This window comes from Trichoplusia ni, chromosome 1, assembly GCF_003590095.1.
Source record: "Trichoplusia ni isolate ovarian cell line Hi5 chromosome 1, tn1, whole genome shotgun sequence".
NCBI classification, from domain to species: Eukaryota; Metazoa; Arthropoda; class Insecta; order Lepidoptera; family Noctuidae; genus Trichoplusia; species Trichoplusia ni.
The window spans coordinates 10,440,707-10,459,441 of NC_039478.1; the positions used below are offsets into that span (position 1 = coordinate 10,440,707).

At 34.4% G+C, this 18,735-nt stretch overlaps 1 protein-coding gene and 1 non-coding gene across 3 annotated transcripts in view; both read right to left on the reverse strand.

Annotated features, from left to right (window-relative positions):
• The window catches only part of LOC113494196 (uncoordinated protein 58-like), a 309,932-nt gene that overhangs the window by 80,915 nt on the left and 210,282 nt on the right, over positions 1–18,735 (reverse strand). The window lies entirely within an intron of this gene.
• Trnal-uaa lies at positions 382–465 on the reverse strand. Its single transcript has one exon. It is a non-coding gene; the product is annotated as a tRNA-Leu (tRNA).

Below are 18,735 nucleotides of genomic sequence, written 5' to 3' on the forward strand. Positions count from 1 at the left end.
ATAATATTAATTTCGATGTATCTTTTTATCCAATCACATCAAATAAATACACTTTAACTGAAACTTATTTTTGTTCTCCATTCCTTTTTCTTTTGTGAGTTTTTAGTCAAAACTACACACTAAATTGTTTAACTTTTCTAAGTTCATAACAAGACTTGTATAGGAAGCTACATATAATAATAATTCATTATTTATTCTCTAAAATAGGAGTAAATGTTCGAACCGCCTCTAGAGGCGCCACTTCCCAACATACCTGGCCGTAGTAAACCAATTGAGATAAAGAGTCATATACTAAATAAGAAATTAATGAATTTTAATTACAAAATATGTCATAAAATTATAGAATTTAACAAAAAGTTTGACCATTCCCTCAATAGAGCTTGCCAGGTGTGGGGTTCGAACCCACGCTCCCTCTCGGGAACCAGAGCTTAAATCTGGCGCCTTAGACCACTCGGCCAACCTGACGTACTAACATTAAGCGAATTGTCGGACTCTATTCGTCGTTCATACTCCTTGATGTACATCCAAGTCGATTGCAGGAAATGGCGTCCGTCTTAGGAAATGGACCGCCAGTCGGCATGGATCTAATAATGTATTGTAAAACTTATATTAATTCGAAGGATGGAGGGAAAATCTTTTTTGAGTGCCAATTGAGTTTCTATTAGGGATGATGTGGTACGGTTTTTGCTGTTTAGATATTTTCCTTTTTTATATGAATGGAATAATTTTGTTTTGGAATTTTATGGAATCGAAAATTTCTGAACGTAGCAACTGTTTCCGTACCTACATCGCAGCTTCTGTGGAAATTTCGAAAGCCTAACTTTTACGGTTCATGAGTAGTGACAGACAGACGGACAGACAGCTGTACCTCAGTAAAGACTTTCCGTTTGTAAACTTTGGTAACGGAATTCTATAAAAGATTCTTCTATTTTAATTTTTCTTTCAATGATTTTATTTCAGATAGTTTTCCGAAGAGGGTCTAAAATGCAAAGAAAATTTATGATCAATACTCGATAACCGTACAGTGAACAAACAAATGTAATGTTAAAATTACCCATTATTATTTTATTGAGTGTCTCAATAAAAGCAATCGTGATAAAAAAAAAAAACAATTGTAGAACTCATAAAATCTGTTCAATTACCCTCAGAACGTGGGTCGTGTTTATGGGAAGCCTTGATGACGTCATCATTCTCCATTCTCCAAAGCATACGAGTAACGTTCGACATTCAAATTCTTATGGGTTATAAACATTCTTGGTCCTTGAAATGTAAGGTCTTAAAACCATTTTAATGGGACCCTTTGTTGGAATATTTTGTGTGTTATGTCAGGTCTTTGTTTTGAGGTGTTGGACAAGATTAGACTGTTTTAATTGAGACGTTGATCTTAAACCTATAAACCTACATGAATTTGGGACCTAGTTGTAAGTCTGTAGTAATGCTATGTAGTAATAACTGTTGCTATAGGGTTTTTGATTTGAGATTTTTTTTCGTCCTTTACGCTGACTTCTTCCTTTAAAGGGATACTATTTCAGTAGTGTTAATTTATTTAAAACTAGAGTCCGTTTTTGTTAAAGAAAAACGAGACTTACAATAATTTGAGTGAATTTTCTTTTGTTATTATATTTGTATTGCTATTTAAATTCTATTTAGACTAAATATTTTCTTCTAATATACAAGTAGGTTAACGAACCCATCTTTTTCCAAAACTCATCAGTAAAATGAGCTCTCCTTCATAAATCCTAATACATTTCGCTCCATTGTTCAGAACCATTGATCTGCTGTCGAACATCTCAATTCCGTGTTTTAATCAAGTTTGGGGAGGCTGAGCAAAAATGGCCACGTCTCGTTAACCCAGCCTTATGGCACTATTCCGATTAGGCGGGTTTGCGTGTACGTACAGATTTAGGGGAGAATGGGGTTAGGTAGTTATTTTGTATGGCTCTGATCTTGGACTAAGGGTGTAAAAAGGGCTCCTGGGTTATACTGAGTTTGGTGTTAGCTTTTTGTATTTTGTTTATTAAGTAAAAAAAACATTAATTTGATCTTTGTTTCATTTCGCTTGAGAATTAATATTTATGTTTTTTAGTTATTGAATAACAGTAAATTTAATTTTAGTTATAAAAAAAAAAACAGTAGTGACAGTGTAGAAAGATAGTGCGATATTAATGAAAATCGATGCTCAAAAATAGGATCCTAAGAAAAAACAGGTAAAAAAAGTTCCGGATGATAATTTTATGTAATAAGATACGAAGATTTCAACACAAATAAAAAATAAATCTGTTTGGTAAAAAAATAATTGAACACCCTTGCATGTATTTGTAACCATCAGAAAAAAATAATGACCGTAACAACTTGCTTCTTCCTCAATCTTTATTTTTAGTCAAGTTAAAACAGTTAACCTGGATAATAGTAGGTGATAGTATCCTCTAATATATGCAATGCCCGTAATCTGCGGATAAAACTGTGACCACCAGCTTACCATAGTTCAAAGTTCCGGGAACTTCGCATTGTGAATGAACTTGGAAGCCATAACGCTTTGTGGCTGAATTATTTCCTTAATTAACGTGGTTCTAGTCTCGTATTTAGGAAATGCTCTAGTCTAAAATGCCTTTGGGTGTAATTGTTGGGAGCAATACCTTTTGTTAGGTACATGCGATGTAATAAAATGCATTTATATGGTAACTAGTTAATTTGTTGAACTTCGTACAACCGATTTTTGTCAATCTAAACCATCCGGTTTACCACCCAGCAAGTATCTGTGGATCACTCAAGTTCTTGTCCTATATAGGGATCGAGCCTACGACACGTCACGCAAAGGGCATCAATCGTGGTGACCTGTACTACTCGGCTAACCAATTCGTTATACAAAGACACTCAGCTGGAATGTGAAGACAATAAAATGGGCATAACACTTTTCCGCACAACGACATCGGTCCACTCTTAACACTTTCATTGCTAACATTCCATCCTTAAATCGTACTAGCTAGAAAAGTCAATACACTACGTCCAACTTCTAAAAACTCCAGAAGTTTCTAGTCTTGTTACTCTTACTGTCTGTACTTATCCTTACATTTACCGTAAACTGTACCGATACATCTAAAAATTCCTCTCACTACACTTGCAAGAAAAAAAAGAAAAAAAAATAGCAACTGCTGGTAGGACCTGACACAGGTTATACAATAAAAAAATGTACAAGTTTGAGGGGAAAAATGGCATGTTTAATTAACATTAGTCTATAAGACACATACCTAGATATCTAATCAATAACCTCAGCCTCGAAACTTCAACCATTTGAAGAGCATTGAATGATTAAATTCTCCTGCATGAACCAGATTCAAGTGCGAACGCACACGAAACGCCTCCAGACATAGAAGCATAGTACATTAATCCTACAACTAATAGCTAAGTTTGGTGGGACACTTAGGCTGCGTTTCCACCAGAGATGTGCGAGAATGCATAGCGAGGTGTGTTTGTAAAGAACCTGTACAATTACTTCATTTACCTCGCCTCGGTCAGCAAGGGCTGGTGGAAATGGCTCAGCGGACATCTTCGCTAGACACATTTCCTTATCACATCTATGGTGGAAACGCAGCCTTACGCGATTACCATTGTCCTTTATCACACAGTCAATGAGAAGAGAACTTTGATTTGGAAAGACACTTTTCATAATCGAAAGTAAGGTTGTTATATGAATGGGTGAATGACATAATAAAGGTATCTGGTGGAGTCTGAATGAGGCTGGCACAGGACCGTATAGATTGGCACGAGAAAGGGGAGGCATGCCCAGCAGTGGGAGGATAGAGGCTGTGGGTGATGATGATGATGATTGCGCACCTTTCGCTTTACTAACTGAGCCATTGAACAAGTATTTAATTTTGTTAATTGAGCCATATCACGTCGTATTGCGGTCATTGTACAATTTTATAAAAAAAAGGTGATGCAAAGAAACTAAAATTTACCTCATAGATAATTGAGTATTGTGTACCTCATCCTATAGGCTAGGATAAAATTTTAGGATTTCCGCTAATTAATCCTCAATCTATGGCTAAGTAGAATTCCAAAGATTCCAAAATTAGGTATTTCGGTGTCACTGCAAATTAGCTCTCACTCTTCAAAAGTATTGTAACATTGAAATATTACAATGAAAGTATTATATACTAATCTGGCCTATATTTATTCACAGGTTGGCCGGAAAATCTTTTTTCCACATAGAAAAATAAAACTTAATGACACCAAGTTTCTCCCTTAAGCAGTGAGGCGATTTGAAATCATTTTTCTATTTCGTTTCTACTTTACACAGTTGTTTTTCTGCCACCCAAGACATGAAACATCATTTATAATAACTTACCAATAAATTTATGAATTAAACACTTATTTAAAGCAATTAATGAGCACACGAGGGAGGCTCAGCCGTCTGAACATTAATCCTCAGGCGGTTAATAGTTAAATTAGGCGGAACATACGCTCGGCTGGTATTTACATCCCCGACACGATCTGCGTCGCGATCTGTGACAGAGTACATTTAATTTGAGTTGTATTGCTTAGGGAGACACGTCGGAATGTTATGGTAGGGGGGAATACAGGAGGATTGTTTTTAAATTGTTTTATGGGCTCTTAAGCCTGGAATTGTTACCTATTAATGCAGATTTGGAATAGTTTCCCTTCCCATTCCCATTGGGACTTCATAAAAAATAGGCTAGAACTAGTTTTTAACTAGTCTAGTCCAAATGGCCACAAAGTCCATTTCTAAATCAAATAAAATTTGAAGTCACTTATAGTAAACCTGTACTCCCAATTTCACTACTTGGTTTATTCTATCGCACTACGCATATCAATTTTACATTGATTTTATAAATATTACAAAATTATCCATATAGCACTTCACAAATAATAACAAACAACAGAATGGTAAATAAAATTTAAAACCCAGGTAGACTGAATATGAACGGATTCTTGGGTCGGTTACCGCCTAGTAAAAGCATGCCTGCCCACAAATATTTATTCTGAGTCTAGATGCCTTTGTGTATACGACTGAAATATTCGTAAAACCTCTCACAACACAAGGATTAAAATCATCAGTGCGTGAATCGATGAGTAGAAAATATTAGAATTCTGAATACAATTCTTGCAATTATTCAGACACATTACTAGTACAAACGATTACTTTGAGCTCTATCTACGAGTAAGAAGGTGACTAATTACTGTGCCAGTGTTTGACAAACTTTGTTCACTAATTGACTGAACACGTTTGTGTGTGAATTAGTAGAATTTCAGAGGCGTGAGCCATCGCATCTAATGAGAGGGATACGGCTATATATAATTATATGTATGTCTCTTTTTTTAATGTAGATGCATTTTTATAGGCTTTTGTAGCCACGGGGTGAAACGAAACCCTATTACTGAGACGCCTCTGTTCGACAATCTGTTTGTCTATCACAAAGGTTTATCTAGAGAACTCTGATAAATAAAAGCTTGAAATTTTCGTGAACGATGTTTTACTGATGGCGTTATAACAACAAAACAGTGAATTAAAATTATTCTAGATATTTTCTTGCCGTTTCTATCCAACTTTTGAATAAAAGCCTCTACTTTCCTAGACAAGTAACATAGATACAGAATAATGGTTTGAACTCTTGACCTCTACTCAAAAGCCCCGCAATTAAGCCTTACTCCCTCCAAATGACCTCCGAAAAGAATTTTTAAATTTTTAGCTCTAATGAATTCCAAAAATTCCATCTACCTTCCAATTCAACACGGTTCGCGAATTATCTGTTCTGATTTTCTATAGCCGTTTCGATATTTATTTTTTTGTCTTAAAAAAATAAAGCCTATTCAATCCGCTCAAAGCGTTTAATTAAGGTATTTTTTAAACCCGACGCAGTTTTTGGATCGTGTGGTTTTTGTCATGGACGGACGGGAGGAAATCCGTATTTTTTTTTTCTTCTAGGACCGTCGAGGGCAAAATTTCGGGTAACGCTTACGTCTGCGAATTGTTGGTTTTTGTTACGAGAAAAACGTAGCTGCGATTTTTCTGTAAATTAATTGGTGACGTTTCAGGAATTTGGCCTGATTTTTATTGAAATTTTCTTTTTGGGGAATGAAACTCACAGTTTAAACAATTTGCTTTAATACTCGGTTTGTTATTGAAAAGTGTGACTCCTTCTGTTTTTTAAATAGTATAAATATAATTTGACGAAAACGTTCAATGTTTTGATGTAACACAAGACATTTTATTATTAACATATTCGTTCATTATCTAAGGAGAATCAGGAATTTTCCTTTATTTTATAGAAAAAATAAAGCGCCAAAATGTATTATATCGGGGAAAACCTTTACATAAAACATGTTCAGAACGAAACTGGTATCAAGGATCGAAATAGTAAAACAGGCTTTTTTCAACACTTCAGGTGAAAATCCATTACGTCTGTCATCCATTGTTATTCAGAATGTATGGTAAGCCCTATGCATGTTCTGTTTGCCACATGACCTCGCCTGGACACAGCGTCATAAATAACATCTCCAGTTAAGCCCAAACCCAGTCAAACATTCTCGAAAACATGGTCGGTTTGCGTGGCATAGTCGACGAGAAAATTGTACGGACTTTTAGTTTAAAGTTACAGGAATATTACGATTTGTTGTAAGATTTAGAACAAGAATGTTGTTTTACTTAAGTGGATGGACTAGATGAGTACGATTTTTGTTGACTGCACAAGTAAAACATCAATAAGTACTAATTCAATTTGGTTGACAAATAATACGTAGGCCATATATTATATCCGCTAAATAAAATCATTAAAATCTTTAGTTAACTATAGAACTTGACCAGCATTATTTCTCTTTTCAAGGCTTATTAAAATCCCAAACTCCAATTTAATAGTCCTCTTACCAGGGCAGTAGGTTTTTAAGATTTCCCTAAAAACTATATTTTCCCACGTTTTTTTCACGAAGTCATAATTATTGTACAAACAAAATTATAATTTTAGATAAACAGAATTGCAGTCGTCATAATTTTGCACCAAACAACTGAAACTACAACTCCAAGTCTCCCAAATGAAGCAAATCAAATACCAGTACATCTTGGCACATACCTCCATAGCCGAATGTATTAAACTTCGACAGACTAATCTAATTACTGCACGAACGTACTAACAAAGGGTGTGTTTACCAATTAACAGGAATTCTCAATTGTCAGTTTAATTTGTATCCATGCGCTGATCGGTGGACTGGATGTAATATGTCTTTGAGATGTAGATACTTGTAGATATACGTCTTATTCATTATCACACTGTTAGAAGTTTTCGATAGTTATGGAACGCAGTGTGCTCGGTTTCAAGAAATAGAACTAATTACGAACAACATTGCGTTCTACAACTGGGATTACTGACATGGGCAGAAAGGCTGATAGACTAAAATGGTGTTGGACGGGTCACGTCAGATGCACGGACATACTGGAACTAATCGGATGGTCATCGACATGGTCGGTCTAGGAAACGATGACGAGATGTTTTAAACCACGTATTCTGGTTCCAAGTGACCCCGGAGAGTATCATAAAAGTTTTGAGGGAGAAAAATTATTCATCCTTAAGTGTAATGGCATTTTGTCATCGCCAAGTGACATGTACAGATTAAGCATTAGATAAGTTTTTTACGTTATGGTAGTAGCACAACAGCTCTACCTGTGCAGTTTAAGTGTGTTGGCATTACAAATTTTCTTTGCCCTGCAAAACTTGCACCAAATTACTACATACACGTTTCACACCTGCCCTGCACCTGCAAGGTTAAAATTTACTGGTGTTTCTTGAAAATTGCTATCAATGATAAAACTGAAATTTATAGTTTAGCAAGTCAAAAGTTGAAATAAACACCAACAAGTGGACAATGGTTTCCCCATTGTCCTGTGCCCTGAAGCGAAGCTCTAGAAGCTGAAACAGTTCGCTTGACAACAAGCTCTAGTACAAAGACATTCAGTTACACTAGAGAAACACGTAGATAGATCTAATCAAACAGTCAACTAGCGCCCACAAGAGCTAACTTAATTACACTCTACAAGTAATCCTATTGAGTTTGTGGTAATCAGACGACTATGCAAATGAGTTAACGATACTCCTATGTTCAGGGTGGAGTGAGGTGAGCTTTACAATGAAATTTTAATTATATTTATAACTTAACTAGCTGTTTAGTGGTTTCTTAGGTTTACGCGAATGTTAGAGATTGAATGAAACTACTTTTACGGATTTTTTCGCGGTTTAATTTTAGTGTCTGCCCGTGACCATGATACCTGCAAAGGTTTCGAAACGTCGGGAACTAAAATCTAAAATTAAACCGCGAAAAAATCCGTAAAAGTAGTTTCATTTTAACTAGCTGTTGCCCGCGACTTCGTCCGCGTGATTAGAAGAAATTGCGACTATAACTTGAGATTTAAACTATCCTATCTCTCACGTTGGATCGAACTGCACATGGTGTGCGAATTTTATTATAATCGGTTAAGTGGTTTAGGAGTCCATTGAGAACAAACATTGTGACACGAGATTTATATATATTAAGATATGCTTGGTCCAAAATTCTGTTAAGAATGTCAGTGTGACTTGCTCAATTTGTCTATTGGACTAGTTTTTAAATTTTGAACATTGAAGTCTAATTTTGTCATGTTTTCTTTCTGAATGATGTCTTATTACTCAATCATTCTTAATTTTCTCATTTTTCTTCTTCAATATTATTTGTTGTTGTGATAAGAAAAATATTTCAATGTTATCTATTATTGTAGTTTGTTTGATGTTTGATTTCAGTTGAACATATTATATTTCATCTAATTTGCAAGGCAAATAAGAGGGCTTGAACTGGTTACATCTATTTCGTAATAAAATAGTACACGTGGAGTCATTTTCCAATTTTTACAAGGGTAACATATATTTTGAAACTTTGTATATTGATAAAAGTCAAGGGGTCCTCAACACAGGTGTTTGAAGGATTGCAACGCATTGCCATACACCGACACAAAAACGCGGATGACGTAGCACGGCGGTTCAGGTTTAGTCAGTAAGAGTCTGACACTACCCATGTCCTCTCCCGAGGGAGTGGGTGTCCATGAGGATTCCCCCGCCTTAACAAAAAAAAAAGGTTTGCTCAACACAACGAAATATTTCAACTCCTTCTCATGCCTATAAACAGTGAAGACATTTTGAACACAAACGATGACAAATAACACTAGTACTTTACATAAATTAAGCTATTAAAACGTAGTCATGTCAAATTAAATGTAACCATTTTGGACGTTATTTCGAAGAATCGGGTTTATTACGGGGCTTCAGTAATTTTATTAACAATTAATTTGTACTACAATTGAGCTACTTGGACTTAATACCTAGAATTAATTTGAGATGTAGAGTTTTGATTTTGATGTCTAAATTTTAGGTAATTAGTGTTTGTTGTTAAGTTAGTTTAATTTCTGAGCTCCGAAAAGCTTAGTCAATCTATAGATGGGTGGCCATCTATGCCAAGACGAGTTCCTCTGTGTTTCGGAAGTCACGTTAAGGTATGGCTCCCAGCTGTTATTTACACATCTTTGTGACACATTGTCGCTACGAGTAGTCGTATCGTATTGCCCAGGTAAATGAAATGATGAGATCAGATAAGCAGTCGCTCTTTTTTAACACTGTTAATTAGGCTGGAAACCAACCACAACGTAATTGGGAAAAGGCTAGGATGATGATTATAATAAAATTGTGATGAAAAGCCTACAGGCCTACGTCGTAAATGCAGTTCTTAAAATACGTTCATTGAATTACCCCTCAAAGCGTATTAAACATACAAGCCATAGCAAAAGAGTTATTCCCACATTTATACGAATTCCCAATTTACGTAGTCAAGTTTCCTCCAACTTGATAAAGCTAAGCGCTTTAAAATATTACTTTAATAAAAGTGTTAGTACCTAAAGTCTAGCCTAAAATACGGCTAGATCTAAACCATATTTTAGACTGGAGCTGTTTAAGCGGCCTCATAAAACAGAAGTTGCATCGATAGTGTGAAGGCAAATTGAAAATTTTGTTGAAACGATGTAAACTTTATATTGTGTCGTGCTCTAAGTAAAATATAAAGCATTCCTCGAAGCGTTTTTAAATTTTCTGGACATTGATGTTCATTTATTCTGGTGAATAAATATAGTATACTGTGAGTAAGATATGGGGGGTTTTTTGGGCCATAATTATTCTGTGTACTTTTATTTTGATTTAGAAAAATAGGCTTCTTTAAAATTACTTTAAATTTTGTTATTGATTACATCAAAAATGCATTAATATAAAATTTCTTCTGAGCTCTTTCTATTAGAAGCCAAAAGCCCAGAGACCTCAAAATTCTTATGGATTTTGTCGGTCTGTCTCAAATGGAATTGAATTTTGGAATCGCGCACCTAAAGTCTCCAGTTTCTTAAGGGTATACCTATTACTGGTATTTGGTGCCAACTAGAAAAAAAATGATGTTGCCTTTCAGAAACATATTTTCAGTCTAAACTTAGAAAAACCCCATATTTCTAAAAATACCATAAAACATACCGACCTAAATACATAACAGTCTAGATAAAAATTGAAATTTAAACGCTTTGAAAAAGGGTCAGACAACTTTTCATATGTCAACACTGACATCTGTGTTAGTATGAAAAGTAAATTTCATCGCTTGTACTATACAAATGTATGCAGAAGTTTCACTTTGAACGAGTGTGATTTTTTGAGGTTATGTAGCCAAAGGGTGAAAACGGAATCGTATTATTGAGGCAAAAGTGTTGGTGCATCCGTCCGCCATTGAGCTATACCTCATTCAAAAGTGTTAATTAGACAGTTAACATTTTCAAAAGCAATGTATTTCTTCTGCCGCTAAAATAAATAAATAAAGATTGAGGCCTTTTCTTGATTCTCCTTTTTTACTATTTCTGCATCATTTTTCACAATATTTTTATTTTGTTACACTCCCAGCGTAAGTAATTGGTGGTTTTCGTTGTAGATCCTGGCTTACAGGAGTTGCTATATCATTTATTTTATTTGCAGAATAAGCAATTTCATTTCATTCCATTATGGAAAGTAAATATACACGAAACAAGTGTTGGTTCTTTGATCCATGACACAGTGAACGAACCACGTGTTGGATCAAATACTGACCCTTGATATAGTAGACCTTCTGTTCCTCCATCCTAAATGTATCGCCCAAAGGCGTCTGTTGATTTTCGCGCCTAATTAAACGTTTTTGAGTTGCCAAAGTTTCACTTCTGGTTTTTAACACCTATATGGAGGGTTGTCAAATTGCCTAATCCGTTTACTGTACACAACTTTTTTGGCAACATGTAAATATGGCTAAATGTTTTTCGCCTTCGGGCAGAAGGATTTTGTTTCGGTTTATTTACTTACAGCACTTAAACGTTTTTAGCACACTTTAATGCTGTTTATAGGATAATAATATCTGTTTCTGTGTTCTATAAAAGTTGTTATCTTTAACTCTCTTTCATTTGCTTACTTACAGTTAACTTTCATGACTAACCTTGAGAAGGAACGTCGTTTTGGCCTTAAAGTTCGGACATTGTTTCAATGAATTTAAATTACATATTTGCTGTAAATTCTCCCATTAAATGACCATGGAAAATATAAACATGAAAATAATTGACCATGTATCCATATACCTGTTATAAATTAAACAAATCTCGTTCGAGGCAACCCTGGCAAAGAGCAAGAGTAACAAAAAGATGTAATTTATTAAAGCGGCTTTATAATTAGTTAATTAATGCTTTCATTTGGATCAGCTAATAAAGCCGTGATTTATAACGCCCAGGAAAGAGGTTGCCACATGTTTTTGTGATGATAAATAGCACGGTATACTTTAAAATTTATTTGTAGCTATCTGTTGCCCGCAGGTCTGCCCGTTTCAAATCGAAAATGATTCCACGAGAACATAAAATCGGAATAAAAACTACTCGATGTCTTAATCCTGATTATTAGCTATCTGGCACCTAGTTTCATCTCAATCCTTTCAGTGTTTTTTGCGTGAAAGAGGAATAATCATACACAATTATGCACTTTCGCGTTTATAATATTAGTTGTATTTCCATGCTATGGATGCAAGTACAAGTTGAAAGTATCATGTGTTTTCACTACATTATTAACTTAAATCGTTTGCTCGTGGCTAAGCTACAACTGCACAAGTTGGTCGATCAGACGTTACCGTAGATACTGTCGGATCGTGGGTGACCATCCATGTCATAACGAGTACCTACGAGTTTCGGAAGGATCGTAAAGTTATGGGTTTCTTATGGATACATCTTTGACAGTCGTTACGGGTAGCTAGAAGCAAGAAACGTTGCCACGTTTTATAAGCACTCATTTTTCTTGTTTGTTTGACGTTCCCGTTGAATTTTGTAACTTAATTTGAGGCAATTCCCGATAAACTAGCAGGCTGAAATTTTCAGGCGAGCTTCAAATCCGACGACAATGCAAATTACAAGTATCAAAAGGGCTGAACCGATTTTGATAAAGTTTGGATTCAGGGACTTTTAAAAACGTGGTTATTTCGATTTTTTTATCTATTAATTTACTCTATGAGAATAGAACCCTAAAAACACTATTCCTATTGCGGAAACGAGACAACACACGATAATGTGTAGAGCAGCATCCCTCTTACACAATTACAAGTCTTCAAGAACTCCACTCAGTATAAAATAAACTTCCCTGATTCATAATAAAAAAAAACAAACGTATAATGTCAGGCAAAAACCAGTAAACCTATGAATGTGAGAAAAAGCTTCTAGATTTATGAACAAATGAATTTTCCTTCTTGTTAGACAGGGTAACATCTTAACACTTTCGCGCCATCGTGGTTATCAATGGCCCGGAATGAAATGTTCCCTCGTATATCATTGTAAGCGTATTTTTTTCTATAATTTTATTAGTTCTTTTCCTTGAGGTTGAGATTATATTTTCTTGCTTTCTGGAGGTTGGTTTGCAAGTCTTTGTGATGTTAAACTTTGTGATGATATTCGATTTTTGATTTTAATTTAAGACCTGTTGTATGAACTGAATGATTTTGTAAATTAGTAACCACGTCTTGAAAAGAGTTTTAGCATGAATGTTATTAAAAATATGCTATTGAAACTATTATTGAAGAAGGCAGTTTGAAACATATTCATTGTTTATCATTTTAATTAGTAAAATTTATTTTATTTTTCTAATAATTTACACAACAAACATGCCTATTATTTTACGTGATCGAAATGTATATCTATAGTTATGGTTGCCAAAAAACCTTAGCCAAAATAGTGAACCTTATACCCGAGATATTTCAATATATGTATGTTTGCACCAGAACAAGTCTGTTTCATCACCTACACAGCCTACCAATCCAATTATTTACAGTTGTCACTTCTATAAATAGACTCAAACAAAGGCAAACAAAAAATACAACAAGTTTAATAAACATTTCAGTTATTGTTCGGCTAGTGACCTCAAATGTTCCGAAGCAAAAACCTGCCTACGTTAAGGGTGGTACACATACACACAGATTTTTTATTTATATTATTTTTCTGCTGCATTTTTCTAAAGACTGAGCTTGATTTAAAAATGTACTTAACAATGACCATAGTGGTTTCTCAGTCTGCCCGTGACCATTACTTGCAAAGGTGTCGAAACGTCGAGAACGAAAATCTAAAATTAAACCGCGATAAAATGCGTAAAAGTATTTATTTCAAAGGATTTTGAGGTATGAAAAATAATAATTATAATGTGTGAACAAAACAAGACTCTAACCTAAGATTACTTTTAATTTTGAAGGCACACCTGAGTTTCGTAGTATCTTAGTTGGTATGTACAATTTGACTTCGACCTGTATTTTGATGACGAGATTTGCACCGCAATTTTTCATTCGGAACAGCAAACAATAATTACAATTTTTGTTTTTTTTTTGTACAAATATGAACATTATTTTTGTTCCATATATTCCCTGATATGTGACCCTCCCCTTACATCACAAAAACAGTTCCGCGCCTCATTGTGCGGCAACACTAAAGCCTGTGTCGTGGAACTGACATTTTATTTCCCGTACTTGCTAAAAATGTTTTTTGGAGTTTGAACAACTATCTAGGAAGTTAGATAATGTCGTATCGACTAGTGCTGAATGTCTATTGTGTTCTGAATGTGTCGTTTGATGTTTGACTTTTCTGGAATAGGCTATTTTGGGAGTATATTTTTTTTGGCTTGAGTGTTTCGTACGTTTTGCTGATTCCAGAAAAGGTTTTTGGTTAGATACTTAAGTGACTCCTTGGGTAATTTCGTATAGATGTTCTTTAATTTTAGTACAGTGTTATTTTTTGTATGCAAATGATAATATTCCAATCTTGCAATGATATATTTGTACCTGTAATCAACATACAAAACAATTTTTCCTTATTTTTTAATCAGAGTAAGAGTCGCTTAAAAACTTTTTTTTTCAGAAATGAAGGAAATGTCACGTGACTTAGAAGTCGTTTCGTGACTTGAACAAATCGATCAACGTAAATGCTTGTGTGGAAAAACTACAGTGAACAAGGAGAATAATTAATATTTTGTTCTTAGGTACGGAATATTTGAAAAAAAATAAAAGTGGACAAGCAAAGCACAAAGCAAACTAATTAACATGATTCCTAAACGAAAAATAAGACAATATCGTTTTGAGAAAAAATCTGTACTTTTATGAACCGATACCGAAATTACTTTTTACATAAATAAAAGAAAACTGAACCTAACTTGCAAATGAAGAAATGAATAGATTTGATACTATTAAGCATCGAAACTCAAAAACACGACCCATCATCCCTATCGTTTGTCATAAAACGAAACGAGACAAAAAACAACATTCGATCCTCGTTTAAAAACAGAAGGCAAATGTTTGCAAATCAAATGCCAATATCGGCCGATCGATACAAGCGGCTTTAAGGAATTTGCATAATAGGATTTGTGAACGAAGAGTTACAAATATTTTGATGTAGTAACTTCATATTCAAATGACTTCTGATGCTCCTGGTTTTGCCTGAAAATATAAGCAATATTTTTGTTATAAACTCAGATAGGCGATTTTTTTTAATAATACTTTGACTAGGGACTAAGGGTACCTAGAGTTTGATCGAAAATTAATGTTCGCGGATAGTTTGTCGATGAATAAGCAATGACATGCATGATATGACAAGTCCGCTACATTTCTTGGTAAGCATGTTAGATCATTGTCCCGGCTGCAGAGAAAATCTCATTGCTATTACGTCATGAGATCACGAAAAGGAGTCGTAAAGGTCGGAAAGCTTAACGCTCGATATAGAAAACATTATTCTAAACAGTACAGTAATTTAACCCCCGAGTCAAACATTTAAGTCATATGCACAAAGAAATAAAGATTCAAAATAAGCATTCGTGGATCGCACAAGTGCTTTTCTAACGTGGACTTAAACCCACGATACGTTGCGCTTATTGCTTTTATTGTATTGATCTTTGAAAAAGAAAAAGTGCATTTGTCAGCATACGTTGGGATCGAATCTGCACCTCACGCATACAAATCCATACATGAATCACTCAGCCCCCAAGTCATTTAAGTCATACCAAACCGTGCGGGAGAAAAACTATAACATTCTTAAATCATTAAAAATTCGCTTCACGAAAATAATGATACTTTAATAGCTGTTTCTGAATTATTACCTGAACGCTCTCAAAGATAAATGTTTATATAAATTAGCTCTACATTTCTCCTCAATGGTATAGTTTGTTCTGCTCTAGTCTTAATAGGCTTTACATAATTTAGTCCTAGACATTATAATAGCCCACGTTTTGTCTATTTTGGACTTTACCTGCCTCAGGATCAATGGAAGGTCTATTTACCTTTTTAATATGACCCTCAATCTAAAGTTGTTTAGGTAGGGTTAATGAGCTGTTTTCTATAATTGAGATACGTTGAGTGTAATTGCAAATTCGAGTCCTCTTTGAGATATTTTTTATTACACAGAGGAGGTTTTTTTAATATCATCGCCGATTGATATTTTTTGTTTATTCTAATAACATTAAACACAAACTTTCCCAATATTATTAAAGACAAGATTTCGTCTTTATTAGGAACAACACATGCATGAGAAATAATGCAGTTTTTAGTTCGATTTTTTTAGTACCTCAAGAATTAAAACCACTAAGCGCCTTCACACTAAACCCGAAGAAACACAAAGCCCCCCAACTTTTTCAAGTTATCAATTTCTCTTTACTCTTGGGACCCAAGATACGGGGCCTGAACCAATCTAAAGATGAAGTATAGCTGGAAGGGTCAATGATTGATCGTGGGCCCCACTATCGGGACCTCCTGAGATTTATGAGGTCCTAGACCAGAATAATTACACGCTTCATCTCTTGACCTGGAAAATAGGAAGCCAAATTATTGGGGTCGCATTTATTATGAGCAAAATTAATTGTTTTTGGTCTCACAGAATGAATTATTTGGGAGCCTTTGAAACATAATCTAATTTTGTATTTCTCTAACTGGTTTGATGTTTTAAATGATTTTGTTAATTTACTTTGAGAATCGACGAGCGAGGTTGTGTTTATAAATAAATGGAATAATTAAGGATTGAAAGATTTGTGTGAGTTTAGAAATATGTAAGTTCATTTTATTTTGTAAAAAAGAGTTATGTTGATATTATTTTTATGTAATATTTTCTAGTATGTGATTGATTAAAAAAATAAAGTTTAATAGATTATTCCTCGCTGGAAAAATAATATACAAGAGCATATTTTTTTACCCGCTTATTATCCTATTGGACTTTCCCCCACTATGGCAAAGACGCAAAACTTCAACGTCTTACTTATGGCTCTTATAGCTGTTCAGCCTTCGTATATAAAAATTAAAAACACTGGCACTATCGATAAGCAACCCTTATTTATCATACTACAATCACTACTATTTTACTTAAAGCAAATCTTATTTGGAAATGGGCGATTTGAGACTATAAATGGAATGATTATAAAAATTTTAGACTCCAATGAAGGGACGCTCTACTTTTCATCAGGCAAGGAGTAAGCAGTAAGGTTTTTCCTGACTGAACTTGTCAAATGACATTTTCTATACCAAATCCGCTCCGTTTACTCAAATATATCCGGCTGAGTCGTTGATAGTAGCAATAATAGAAAGAATACATAGAGTCCTTGATTACGAATCGTAAATTCCGATTTAACCCTCTCAAAGACACTTTTTCGTTTTCAAATCGTATAGCCATCGAAACCAGATTTTGCAAAGCCAATTTTATCCGCCTCCGTACATATTTGCTGACAATTTCAGACGTTTATTTGCCGTTGTTTTGGACCTTGACGGTCTAATGGGACCTCTATGTAAAGTTTAGGGATTTTCGTCGAATTTTTTTATTTGGAAAATGGAAGTTGAAATATTTGTTTTTGTTACTGATTTTGATATTGAAAATTGAATGTAAAGTTTGTTTAGGCTGTATAGTCCTTTTAGGTAAAGTTGGGCCTAGTTTATAATTTATTAATGAAAACCTAGTTCAGCCCTTAGCTCCTACTCTAGTTATAAATCTGTTTATTTGAATAGTTTATTCTGAATAGTTTATTCCAGGAGGTACTTCTAACAACTAGACACTTCGACTAATATTTATAAAAACAGTATTGTAAAAAAAGACAGCTCTACAAAATGCACGTATATGTTACCAATAATCTAATGATGGGAAAAGACTGCTCGAAAACCGCAAAGAGGTTACAAAAAGAGGCTTGCGTGACTGACTAGGTTATTTAGGTCATCCTGTAACCACAGAAACGACAGGTCTAGATTTAAAGGAAGAAAGGGTCATATTAAAGGAAATACTAGAAGACACTGGATTTGATTAGGCCTAGATAAAGTTTTTTCCGCCTAGGCTCCATACTCTAAAAATGTTACCTAGTACCCCGAAAGCAGTTGAGGAACATTTGCAATAAAGCATACCACAAACATTATAATAAAAAATAACAGAAATTTAATTATTGTGTCGACATTTGAATAGAAGGAGAAAACATGAAGTATCGTAAGGAAAATTTAACAAGCTGTGCAAATACAAGGGTTTCCTTTAACAATTTTGGTTAAAAGGTTAAATAAATATTGTCGCTTTTGAATCTTTACACAGAATTTGATTTTAAAAATGTGTCATTAAATCTTTTTTGGTGAGGTCAAAGCTTAAATAATGTACACAATTGAAGTATTATTTTTTGAGTATTTTGTTTTTCAAATTGAATGCCAAAATTGAATGTCATTACTAAAATAAGTCGCAAGCTTTCGTTTATTTATACTAATATAAAAGTTACTCTGTCAGTATGTCTTTCAGGCTCTGTCTATCGGAACCGCTAAACCGATTGTGATGCGATTTTAGTAATGACGATGGATTGCACTAAGACAACCTAAACGCAGGTGAAACTGCGGATTAAAGCTACCTATAATGACACCTGACACTTCTCGTGACCCAAAGGCTGGCTTTTACCTCGCTCAGAGGATTAGCATTGCCATTAAATGTGGCAATTCTGCCAGCCTTTTGGGCAGATTTTTTTGATTTTTTGATGCATTGATTTATTTATTGTTTATGGTTTTTTTTTGTATATAGCAAATGATTGTACTGTAAATATTTAACTCTGTAAAATTGTAAATAAAAATATAGTTTAAGAAAAAAACAACACCTACGTCCACAAACTCCACAAATATTTTACCATCTCACGTAATTAT